The 13,428-nt window shown below is 41.9% G+C and overlaps 1 protein-coding gene across 1 annotated transcript in view; it reads left to right on the top strand.

The window, feature by feature from the left end:
* The window catches only part of ERCC6L (ERCC excision repair 6 like, spindle assembly checkpoint helicase), a 28,786-nt gene that overhangs the window by 11,317 nt on the left and 4,041 nt on the right, over positions 1-13,428 (top strand). The window lies entirely within an intron of this gene.

The raw sequence follows: 13,428 nt of genomic DNA, 5'->3' as shown, positions 1-13,428 counted from the left end.
GAGAGAGAGAGAGAGAGAGAGAGAGAGACAGCGTGAGCAGGGGAGGGTCAGAGAGAGATGGAGACACAGAATCTGAAGACAGGCTTCAAGCTCTGAGCTAGCTGTCAGCACAGAGCCTGATGCAGGGCTCAAACCCATGAACCGTGAGATCATGACCTGAGCCTGAGCTGGACACTACCAACTGAGCCACTCAGGCACCCCAGCCTCTAAGCTACTTCTGATTGGAGCTAATTCAGGAGCAGTTATTCTTAGGATCTAATTTTTGACTGGGTTTTATAGCCAAGCTCAGTTTCTTCTATTGAGGTCTCTAGTGGCCCAATGTTTTGGATTCATTTTTGATTTTTTTAATCTTTATTTATTTTTGAGAGAGAGAGAGAGACAACATGGGCAAGGGGGAAGAGAGATGGAGTGAACTCTGCACTGTCAGCACCAAGCCTAATGTGGGGCTTAAATTCAGGAACTGTAAGATCATAACCTGAGCTGAAGTCACATTCAACTGACTGAGCCACCTAGGCACCCCTGGATTTGCTTTTAAACAAGGCTATTTATAAAAAATATTAATTTATTTTTTAAATTTTTTAAAAAGGGCTTATTTATTTTTGAGACAGAGACAGAGTGTGAGAAGGGGAGGGGCAGAGAGAGGGGGAGAAACAGACTCTGAAGCAGCCTCCAGGCTCTGAGCTGTCAGCACAGAGCCCGATATGTGGCTTGAACCCACGAACAGTGAGGTCATGACTTGAGCCAAAGTTGGAAGCTTAACCAATTGAGCCACCCAGGTGCCACTAAATTGTATTAATGTTGAAGTGACTTTCTCAGAATTCTGCTTAATGTGCTATTGTTTTTCTTTTTTTCCCCTCAAGAAAGTTCATTTTAGTTGAATTCATTATTTTTCAAACCACACATGCCAGATCTTAAGTAACTGGCAGGTTATAATCTGCTAGTATGGTTAGTGGAAGGACTTTTAAGGTAGCTTTGATGAAGAATTACAGACTCTGGAAAGACAAAAAGATTGTATCTGAAAGATGCTTCTCTACTTTCTGAGTATTCTGATCTTGCCCTTCCATGTCTTCAGCAAACATTTACCAAATGGACCAACCCACTTTGCTGGTTGCTGAGGATGCAGTGGTGAAAAAGACACATTTATTTGGTCAGTGGGGAAGAAAGGCAAATGAAGACTTCTATATGATAGAAATACAGAGGATATGTCCCTGATCCACAGTTCTGTGATAGTGTGTGTGTGTGTGTGTGTGTGTGTGTGTGTGAGAGAGAGAGAGAGAGAGAGAGAGAGAGAGAGAGAGAGAGAGAGAGAGAGACAGATAGAGACAGGGACAGAGAGAAGGAGCGGGAGGTTGTCAGACAGTCAGAGAGGGCTTCTTAGAAAAAGATAGTAGTTTTCCTGACTTTTAAGGATGAGTGGGAAGTAGCTCAGCAGTGGGAAAGAAGCTGATGCACAAGGCATACTAGACAGTGTTATGAGTAAAGGTTCAGAAGCAAGTGGAAGCATGTCCCCTTTAGAGTAGTGTAGGAGTTTAGTATTGCTGGAACATGGTGGAAGTAGGAGGATTGAAAGCAGATCTTTGGATCTTGATACTTGGCCTGGGAAATACATGGATGCAAGGTGGAGTGGTGGATAGAGCAGTGGCTTTGGATTTTTAAAAAAATTTTTAAATGTTTATTCATTTTTGAGAGAGAGAGAGAGAAAGAGAGAGCGAGAGAGCGTGCAAGTGAGCAGGGGAGGTCAGAGAGAAAGAGGAGGAGACACAGAATCTGAAGCAGGCTCCAGGCTCTGAGCTGTCAGCGCAGATCCTGATACAGGGCTCAAACTCATGAACTATGAAATCTTGACCTGAGCTGAAGTTGGACACTTAGCCCACTGAGCCACCCAGGCTCCCCTCTATTTCTTCTCTTGCCAAATTATTGTACCTCTTCAAGATTGCTGTTTCCCACCTACCCACGTCCATCCCCTCAGTCCCCTTAAACAAAGGGCAGTTCCTCAGGGTTCAACGTAGAATTACCGTAGGACCCAGCAATTCCACTTCTAGGTAAATCCCCAAAGAACTGAAAACAGGGACCCAAACAGATAATTGTACACCATTGCTCACAGCAGCATTATTTATATGAGCCAAAAGATGAAAATAGCCCTAATGTCCATCAGCAAACAAAATGTGTTTACATGTGGTGGAATATTATTCAGACTTAGAAAGGAACGAAATTGTGACACATGCTACCATATGAATGCACCTTGAAAACAGTATGCTAAGTGAGATAAGACAGAAGGACAAATATTGTATGATGCCACTTGTATAAGATACCTAGATTAGGCAAATTCCCATACAGACAAAGTAGAATAGAGGTTACCTGGGGCTTCGGGCAGAAGGGAATGGGGAGCTCTTGCTTGATGGGTTTGAGGTGGTGGAAATGTTTTAGAAATTGAGAGTGGTGATATTGTACGACATTATAAATGTAGTTAATGCCAGTGAAGTGTAGAAATGGCTAAAGTGGCAAATTTTCTCTTCTGTGGATTTCACCACAGTAAGAAATCTGCAGACATTTATTTTCTCATAGTTTTTGGAGGACAGAAGTGAATTCAAGGTGTCAGCTTGCTTAATTTCTTCTTTGGGGCTGTGCAGAGATTCTATTCCATGCCTCTCCTACCTTCTGGTGGTGTGAGCAATCCTTGGAGTCCCTTGGCTTGTACCTACATTAACTACAGTCTCTCCCTCTGTTTTCACATGGCATTCTCCACTCTGTCTTTGTTTCTCTTTGTATCCTAATGTACCCTTTAGAGGACATGGGTCATGTTGGATTAGGGCCCACCCTAATGCAATACACCCTCACTTTAGCTTGATTATGCCTACAGTGATCCTATTTCCAAATAAGGTCACATTTCCATGTTCCAGGTCAACGTGAAATTTTGGAGGGTGCTATCCAATCCAGTACCAAGCCACTAACATGGTTAAACCCTCTAAGGGGAAGTATGTAGAGTCGGAAGCACAAGGACAACAGAAGGATCTTTGGATATGCCAGCATTTATATGGGGACAGGCAGAGGGAGAGGAATTCAAGATACAGACTGAGAAGGAATGGTTAGAGAGATAAGAAGAAATCCAAAAGAATGTTGTATGCCACTGTACTCAAGGAGGGAAAACTTTATGAGGGAGAATAGTGGTTAGTAGGTTTTTTTTTTAAGTTTATATATTTTGAGAGTGGGGCAGAGTGTGAGCAGGGAGGGGGCAGAGAGAGAGAATCCCAAGCAAGCTCCACAACGGCAGTGCAGAGCCTGATGCTGGGTTTGAACTCACGAATCGCAAGATCATGATCTGAGCTAAAACCAAGAGTCGAATGCTTAACAGACTGAACCACCAAGGCGCCCCAGTGGTCAGTGGTTTTAAATGCAGCAGAAAGGTCAAGAAAGATAAAGACCAAGAAGTGGCCACTGGATTTGGTAATATGGAGCTTATTGGTGGCATTGGTGAAACAAGTTGTGTTTGAGTGCTTGGTTAAGAAGCCCGATGGCAGTTATGACTCCGGGTTATGCGTGCTTTTGAACTGAGGTTATCTATGGGTAGTATGGGTAGTAATCTATGGACAATTTTTTTTATTTTTGACCCACCACCCAGATTCAGTTATTAACATTTTACTATACTTACTCCATCACATACCTATTCTACCAATCCGTCTTGCATTTGGATGCATTTCCAAGTAGATTGTAGAGATCAGGATACTTCCTACCACAGCATACATACTTGAGGCTTTAATAGTTTAGATTTTTTTCTTTTGAAATAAAATTTACATACAAGGAAATGCACAAATCTTCCATGTCCATTTGGTGAGTTTTCACAAACACGTGCATTTGTGTAACCCAAACCCCTGTCAAGGTGTAGAATATTATTGTCACCCTAGTGAGTTCCCTTAGGCCCCTTCCAAGGCCATCCCCACTCTCACCTTCCACCTCCAGAGGCAACCACTGCTCTGATGTTTTCCACCACAGATTTGTTTTGCCTGTTCTAAAACTTCATGTAAGCTGGATCTCACTGCTTCTGCTTTTAGGCCTGGCTCTTTAGCTCAACATAATGTTGAACTTCTTACATGTATGAATCCATGCATGCATTCACACATATAGTAGTTCATTCTTTTCTGTTACTGAGTAGTATTTAATTGTATGAATATACCACAGATTGTTAACCCAAGTTGGACACTTGGGCTGTTAAGAGTAAAGCGATGTCGTCAGAGGGGTTCTTTTCATTCTTAGATGTCCGTCTCATGAATGGGTCTAATCAGGGAAAAGCTAAGTATCAAATAATCAGTTATACTTGCTGTATGACTGAAATGTGAACCACATTCTCCTCTAACTTATTCTAGAGGTTGCTATTTAGGGGCGCCTGGGTGGCTCAGTTGGCTAAGCCTCCAACTTCGGCTCAGGTCAGATCTCATGTTCGTGGGTTCCAGCCCCGCGTCAGGCTCTGTGCTGACAGCTAGCTCAGAGCCTGGAGCCTGCTTCCGGTTCTGTGTCTCCTCTCTCTGCCCCTCCCCCTCTCATGCTCTGTCTCTCTCTGTATCAAAAATAAATAAAAACATTAAAAAAAAAAAAGAGGTTGCTATTTAATTTTTTATAATGTTTTTATTTTTGAGAGACAGAGACAGCGTAAGCAGGGGAGGGTTAGAGAGAGAGGGAGACACAGAATGTGAAGCAGACTCCAGGCTCTGAGCTAGCTGTCAGCACAGAACCCGAAGTGGGGCTCAAACCCACGAACCGCGAGATCATGACCTGAGCCGAAGCCGGAAATCAGACACTTAACTGACTGAGCCACCTAGGCGTCCCTAGAGGTTGCTATTTAATAATATTAAATTTATAGTTATAAGTGATTGTGATACATTGTTTTCTACTTTGGTTAACATGATCATCCCTGAAAGTGAGGCCAATCGGCGGCCATCTTTTCAGGCTAGTGTTTCCATGACTTAGGCTTTGATGTATCAGTTTCCAATACTGGCATTAAGGCCACCTGTAGTTTTTTAAATCAGAGTCACATGTTTTATTGATGCTGGTTGACAATTGAAAGATTTACCAGCTGTGCGTGATGTATCCTCACGCACATTGACAAAGGGGCTGGTAGAGGTATGTCAGAGAGCTCCTAACCAGAGAGCTGGATCAGGATAGGGGAACTGAGTTCTTTTGGGAAGGACAGTAGTAACTACTCACAGGCACTGAGATTAGCAGAACCAGGCCCCTCTACCCCTCGCAGAGGCCCAGAGCCTGGTGGCTAGGTTAGAAAACAAAGAACAACTTTGGTTGTTTTGCATGTGAAACAAATAAAGTTTTATTGGGTCTGGGTCTTTGCATTTAGTTCCATATCTGATCACTTTCCAGAAGAATATTATAGGGAATGTTCCAAAGGACCCCTCCAGAACCTAGTGTTTATCTCTATAGTCTTTCTATATGTCCTTTAAAATGATTCTTTTTTTAAAAAAAAACCTTTAAACATTTATTCATTTTTGAGAGACAGTTAGAGTGCGAGTGGGGGAAGGGCAGAAAGAGAGGGAGACACAGAATCCGAAGCAGGCTCCAGGCTCTGAGCCATCAGCACAGAGCCCGACATGCGGCTTGAAACCACAAGCAGTGAGATCATGTCCTGAGCTGAAGTCAGATGCTCAACTGAGTCACCCAGGCTCCCCTCCTTTAAAATGATTCTTAAAAGTGGGGGGCACCTGGGTGGTTGGCTCAGTTGATTGAGTGTCCCACTTTGGTTCAGGTCATGATCTCATAGTTCTCAAGTTCCAGAGCTGAGCCCCGCATCAGGTGGCCTCCCTGCTGTCAGTGAAGAACCCACTTAGGATCCTCTGTTCCCCTCTCTCTAAAAAATAAAACATTTACAAAGTAAGTAAATAAGATGGTCCTTACAGGGAATCATGTTCTACACATGAAATTTCAGGTACAATTATTAAAATACAAAGATTTTTGTTTATAGTCCCTTGCTATGAAATTAAAATTTCTCTTCTGGGTTGACAGTTTTGCATCTGAATAGATCTTTAACATCAGAGCCTCACGTGTAAGTGCCTTTTAAATAGTTATTTTTTTAATGTTTGTTTACTTTCGAGAGACAGAGCATGAGCAGGGGAGAGGCAGAAAGAGAAGGAGACACAGAATCTGAAGCAGGCTCCAGGCTCTGAGTTGTCAGCACAGAGCCTGACACAGGGCTTGGACCCATGAACTGTGAGATCATGACCTGAGCCTAAGTCGGCCCCTTAACCTACTGAGCCACCCAGGCACCCCATGTGCCTTTTAAATAGTTTATTAAATTGGTAAATGAGGGGCACCTGGATGACTTGGTCCATTAAGCATCCAACTCTTGATTTTGGCTCAGGTCATGATCTCGCGGTTCTTGAGCTCAAGCCCCCCATCAGGCTCCACTCTGACAGTGCTGAGCCTGCTTAGGATTCTCTGTCTCCTTCTCTCTCTGCCCCTCCCCACTCATGCTCTCTCTCTCTCTTTCCCTCTCAGAATAAATAAATAAACTTAAAAAATAAATTGGTAAATGAAAATAAAAACTGACCTTCTTTGGTATTTAGCACTGTTTTCCTCCTTGTTCTGCTTGAGAGAAGGTTCTTTCTCCTGAACTCGTTACTCTTCCCTTGCCTTCTTTTCTCCCCAGCCCTACCCAAGAAGAATAGGGGAGCAATTTTGGGAAAAATAACATTTGAGCCCACGAAGTGTTATATTCTCCAGATCATTAGGGATCCTATGTGTTCCAAATGGATACATGATTGCATTAGTAGTAAAAATGACATTTTTCCCTTTCAAGCTCTGGAAAATGGAAGTGATTAGAGGTTGAGTGGCTAAATCAAACTGTACTACAGAAAACATAGTGGTCTTGTAAATAACCAGATATCCAGGACAGTACTATAATAGGCAGATTTCATTTTTTTTCCCCTTAATTCCATTATAAGGAAAGAAGGCCCAACTTCATTGGTGGAGCAGACTGGGTAAAGGAGAGAAGCTGAGATAGAGTATTAGACTTGCTAATTAGGGTGGAACAGACTGCAAAGCAGCTTGGCTGACGGGTTGAACCCAATCAGAAAGTGGTGGTAAGCAAAGAATACTATCAATTCCAGTTGTGGTTCAGGCAGAATGTTGACAAACGTGGGAGTTCCAGAGGATAGGTAGGACCCAGCACTATGAGTCTTAGACTGGTGGTAAAAAGTCTAAGCAGACAGTTGCCATTTAAAAGATTTGTGTATTGGGATGCATGGGTGGCTTGGTTGAGCATCCAACTTCAGTTCAGGTCATGATCTCATGGTTTGTGAGTTTGAGCCCTGCATCGGGCTCACTGCTGCTGTCAGCACAGAGCCTGCTTAGGATCCTCTGTCCCCTTCTCTCTCTGCCCCTCCCCTGCTCGTGCTCTCTCTTCAAAAATAAATATTTTATTTAAAAAAAAGGGGTGTGATTCTGGGGAGTGTCACCCAGAGTTAGGGTTCACGGGTAGCACTTTACTTCCTGGGGAGGAAGCCTGGCTATAGTTAGAAGACTAGGCTTCACAGGGGTTCAGGATACTGGACAGGTTACCAGTTTAGGGATTTGGAAACAATCTAATAGTAATAAAAAATGACATTTTCTCCTTCAAGCTCTGGGACATAGACCAGGCCAGAAGACCAGTTACCCAGGTGAAGGCACTCTGGGCGTGGGAAGGGTCGTGAGGAAACGGAGACTGGAGAATGAGTTCAGGGGCTCGCACTAAGGTAGAGGAATCCAGTGGTCATTACTATGCCCTCAGTTAAAGACCAAAGTAAGAGGGAATATAATTTAATTCTACAGCTCAGCAGAGTTTGGGGAGGTGGGCAGCTGACCTGCCACAGTAGAAATAGCAGAGTTTTGCAGCCACCAGGCTCTTTTCCTCCTTTGCTGCTCTTCATCCTTTTTTTAAGTTTATTTGTTTATTCTGAGAAAGACACAGAGAGAGAGACAGAGACAGAGAGAGAGAGTGAGCGAGAGCGTGAGCACAAGCAGGGGTGGGACAGAGTAGGGGGGCAGAAGATCCAAAGCAGGTTCTGTGCTGACAGCAGAAACCCTGATGCCAGGCTCAAACTCCTGAACCAGGAGATCATGCTCTGAGCTGAAGTCAGACATAACCGACTGAGCCACCCAGGCGACCTGTCCTGCTCTTCATCTTTCATTCACCTGGCTTTCGGTGAGTGCTCTAAAACCTGATCCCTATCCCTATTCTCAAATTCAGGCAGATACAGAAACAGATGATTTTTTAAAATAAACTTAAGTTTAGAGTAGTTTTAGATTTTCAGAAATACTGCAAAGATAGTGTAGAGTGTTCCCATACATCCCACACCTAGTTTCCTCTATTAACATCTTAGAGTAGTATGGTACATTAATCACAGTTAATGAACCAACACTGATACATTATTGTTAATTAAATTCATAACTTATTTAGATTTCCTTAGTTAAAAAAATATTTATTTTGAGAGATAGCACAAGTTGGGAAGGGGCAGAGTGAGGAGGGGGGAGAATCCCAAGCAGGCTCCACACTGTCAGTGCAGAGCCTGACACAGGGATCGATCTCACAAACCATGAGCTCATGACCTGAGCCAAAATCAAGCGTTGGATACTTAACTGACTGAGGCACTCCGGCACCCCTAGATTTCCTCGTTTTTTATGTAAGGTCCTTTTTCTGTTCTTGTATCCTGTCTAGGACATCACATTACATTTTATCATCTGTCTCTTTAGGTTCTTCTTGCCTGTGACATTTTTTTAGACTTCCTTTGTTTTTGATAACTTTGACAGTTTTGAATAGTATTGCTTAGGTGTTTCATAGAATGTTCTCTCAATTGGGATTTTTCACGGTTTCTCATGATTAGATTGGAGGTTTTGGTTTTGGGGGGCAAGGCTACAGAGGTTAAATGCCCTTTTCATCAAATCATATCAACAACATGATAACATACTGTTAGCGGGATAGATCATTGTTGATGTTGACTGTAATCACCTGGCTGAGGTACCATTTGCCAGAATTCTCTTTAAAGTTACTTGTGCCCTTACCCACCCCCCATACCTTTCCACACTACTTTTTGGAAGAATGTTAGTATATGCACTCCATATTTAGGAAGAAGGAATTATGTTCCATTTCCTTGAGAGCAAAGTATCTACATAAATTATTTGAAATTCTCCTGCGGGAGATTTGTCGCCTCTCCTATATTTGTTCACCCATTTATATCAGTATGGACTCATAGATATTTATTTTATACATTGGGTTTTAATCCAATTATACTTTGTTGCTCAGATTATTCCAGCTGTGACCATTGGGAGCTCTTTCATTTGGCTCCTGTGTCTTTTTGACATACTCCCATCATAGTGGGGAGTTGTTTGAGCGCTTCCTTATTTTCTGATACTACAGGTTCCTCCAGGCTTATCTTACATATTTCCTGCCACAATCCTAGAATCAGCCATTTTTCCAAGGAACCCAGGTTCCTTTTTTTGGAGACTGGTATTAGAAACCAAGATCTGGGTGCTAGGGGCGCTTTTTCCTACTGGGATTTCCTTGCTTCTAGGCCCTCTCACCTGACTGAGTGAAGAAATATGGGTGTATAATAACCCATATATATACACACAATAGTAAATATAATATTCTATGTGTAACCACCCATATCTATGTTAAACATGGGTTTATATTGATGTCTCCAACTCTAATCCATTACCACATGGATTACCACTGTCTCCTCTTGCTTCTCTATTTAGGTGAGAAATGTAGCTCCTACTATCCACTATTAATTTACTTAATTCTTCAAAAAAACATTAATGCTTATTTATTTTTGAGAGAGAGAGAGAGAGAGAGAGAGAGAGAGAGAGAGAGAAAAGAATCTAAAGCAGGCTCCAGGCTCTGAGCTGTCAGCACAGAGCCTGACACGGGGCTCAAACTCACAAACTATAATATCATGACCTGAGCTGAAGTTGATGCTTAACCAACTGAGCCACCTAGTCTCCCCATTTACTTAATTCTTCAACTCTATTATATATGCATTGCAGTGTCAGAATTGTTAGCCCATACTCCCAAAACAACTTTATCCACTAGAATACAATGCTTATATTATTTTTTTTGTTTATAGTCTTATAGATTTCACTCATTTCCTAGGTTACTTTCTACCCTTTCAGTGAGTTTATTTTATACATTTGTAATATTGCTAGATTGTTTTGTAATTATTTTAATACAATGTGTTAAGTGCACTGATAAGAGAGGAACACATGGGGGTGTCCTGAAGTGGAACAATGGATCCAGCTCTGGGATAGGGTAGGGATGGAAGGTAGCCTAGGGGAACTGCAGGCGAGGCCTGGTCTGTACCTCAGAGTAGCTCTTACAGTGTGGTCTCTGGACCACAAGCATTAGTATTACCTTGGGAACTCTACAGAAATACAAATTCTTGGGCCTGACCACAGAATCAGATAGTCTGGTGGTGTTGTCTAGCAGTCTGTGCTTTAACAAGCCCTCTAGGAGATTCTGCATGACATGGAAAATTACTGTCCTAAAGAATGAGTTCTGTGAGTTTAGCTTGATGAAAGGAAAGCATTACAGGAAGAGGAGGGTGGTGTGAGCCTAAGCTTAGATGACACAAAGTAGCAATGATGGGCATAAGGGGTTAAAATAAGATGTTTGAGACAGAAAGTGGCAGGAATTAAGGCAGAGAGGTTCAGCAGTTCCGGACTATATCAGGGAGGGCTTGGAATACCAGGCTAAGGAACTTAAATGCTATTATCCACAGGAAGCACTGAAGAATTTTTTTTATTGTTAATAGCTTTATTGAGGTATAGTTCACATACCATACATACACTTCAGCCATTTAAAGTGTACAATTTAATAATTTTTAGTATATTCACAGAGTTGTACATTCATTACCCCCAAAAGAAATTCCTTGCCCTTTAGCCATACCACCTCCAAGTCCCAGAATTCCCCAGCCCCCCATTCTCTGTCAACCATAAATCTGCATTTTTTTTTCTCTGTGAATTTGCCTATTCTGGACATTTCACAGGAATGCAATAATAAAATGCCCTTTTGTGGTTGCATTACTCATGTAGCAAAACATTTTCAAGGTTCATTTATATTGTAGCACAATCCATCTTTTATTCCTTTTTATGGCTGCATAATATTCCATTGTATGGCTACACCACATTAAAAAAATTTTTTTTGTTTATTTTTTAGAGAGAGAGAGACACACACACATACAGAGTGTAAGTGGGGGAGGGGCAGAGAGAGAGGGAGACACAGAATCTGAAGCAGGCTGGATCTAGGCTCCGAGCTGTCAGCACAGAGCCTTACGCAGGGCTCGAACTCATGAACTGAGATATCCTGAGCCAAAGTGGGACCCTTAACTGACAGAGCCACCCAGGTGCCCCAGGATACCACATTTTTATCCCTTCATCAGTTGATGGAAATCTGTTATTTCCCCTTTTGGCGTGTGAATAATACTGCTGTGAACATTCATGTACAAGATTTTCTGTGGACAGATGTTTTCATTTCCCTTGAGTCTGTACCTGATTGTAGAATTCCTGGATCACATGGTAACCCCATGTGTAACTTTTTTTTATTGTTTGTTTTTTATTTTGGGGATTAGGGGGGAGGGGCAGAGAGAGGGGGACAGAGGATCCAAAGATGTGGGCTCTGCACTGACAGCAGCAAGCCCAGTGTGGGGCTCAAACTCACAAATTGTGAGATCATTATGTGAGCTCAAGTTGAATGCTCAACTGGCTGAGCCACCCGGCCACCCCCATGTGTAACTTTTTTGAGGAACTGACAAATTATTTCCAAAGCATTTTACATTCCCACCAACAATGTTGTAAGAGTTCTGATTTTTCCACATTGTTGCCAACACTTGGTATTTTATTTCTTTTTGATTCTAGTCATCCTAATGGGCATAAAGTGGTATCTCATTGTGGTTTTGGTTTGCATTTCCCTGTTGTCTAATGATGTTGAGTGTTATTTTGTGTGCTTATTAGTTATTTGTAGATCTTCTTTGGAGAAATCTCTATTCAGATACTATTCCCATTTTTAAATTTTATTGTCTTTTAATTATTGTTATAAGATTTCTTTATTCTAAGTACAAATCCTTTATCAGATACATGATTTACAAATATTTTTTTCCCATTCCTAGGGTTGTCTTTTCACTTTCTTGACAGTATCCTTTGAAACACAGAAGTTTTTCATTTGGTGAAGCCCAATGTCTTTTTCCTTTGGTTGCTTGTGTATTTGACATCACATCTAAGAAACCACTGCCAAATCCAAGGTTACAAAGATTTATGCCTATATTTTCTTCTAAGAATTTTTAGTTCTTAATGTTTATGTCTGTGACCCATTTTGAATTAATTTTTCTATATGGTGTGAGGTAGGGGATGTTTTATTCTTTTGCACATGATATTCAGTTGAAAAGACTATTCTTTCCTCAGTTGAATTATTTTGGCATCCTTTCAGAATCAATTATCCATAAACTACTGGACACTTTTAAGCAGAGGAATGACCTGATTTCTTTTCTGTTTTCTTTTTTCTTTTACATTTTAGGCAGTATCGCTGGCTGCTATGTAGAGAATGTATTGGAGGGGCCAAGAGTGGATGTAAGGAGACCAGTGAGTAGGAAATTGCCATTACCCAGGTCAGAGGTGATGGTGACTTGAACCACAGTAGCAGTAGTGCAGATGGAGACACAGGTTATACTTGGGAAATAAAGTTAGTAGGGCTTGGGGATTGTCCAGCTGGAGGGGAGGGTGATTAAATGAGGGTAGAGGTCAAGGATGACTCATGTGAATTGGAGTCAAGGATTTCTAGCTTGTATGGCTAAGTTGATAGTAGTGTCATTTACTACCACACGAATGGAGACACATATTTTTAGAAGGGAAATAACGAGTTTAATTTGGGATTAGTTGAATTTGAGGTGCCTGTGAGATTTTTTTTAACATTTATTCATTTTTGAGAGACAGAGAGAGCAAGCAAGCGAGCAGGGAAGGAGCAGAGAGAGGGAGACAGAGAATCTGAAGCAGGCTCCAGGCTCTGAGCTTTCAGTACAGAGCCCGATGTGGGGCTCAAACACACAAGCGGTGAGATCGTGACCTAAGCCCAAGTCAGACGCTCAACCGACTGAGCTACTCAGGAGACCCTGATTGGTTGGTTTTATAAGAAAATATCACTCCATACTTCTTATGGATGACATTTTTAAAAAATACTGGGGAACCAATAACCTTTGCACATATGTGTCTCACAAATAGTGGCTAAGGGTGTTGCTGGCATTGTCTGGTGGGTGTGTGTCTTTTAAGTGATGCCGGCTTTCATCAGCATCTTCTGTGCTAATTTTTCCCATCCCAAATTGAGGATATTAAAAACCCAACTGCAGTTTAGGTTCCAAAGTGGACTCTAGCATGTTCTCAGATTGAATGTTCAGTCTGTTTCCT

This window comes from Suricata suricatta, chromosome X (genome assembly GCF_006229205.1).
Source record: "Suricata suricatta isolate VVHF042 chromosome X, meerkat_22Aug2017_6uvM2_HiC, whole genome shotgun sequence".
NCBI classification, from domain to species: domain Eukaryota; kingdom Metazoa; phylum Chordata; class Mammalia; order Carnivora; family Herpestidae; genus Suricata; species Suricata suricatta.
Note: the sequence above shows the minus strand (reverse complement) of the source record. Positions and strands in the feature narration are given on the sequence as shown.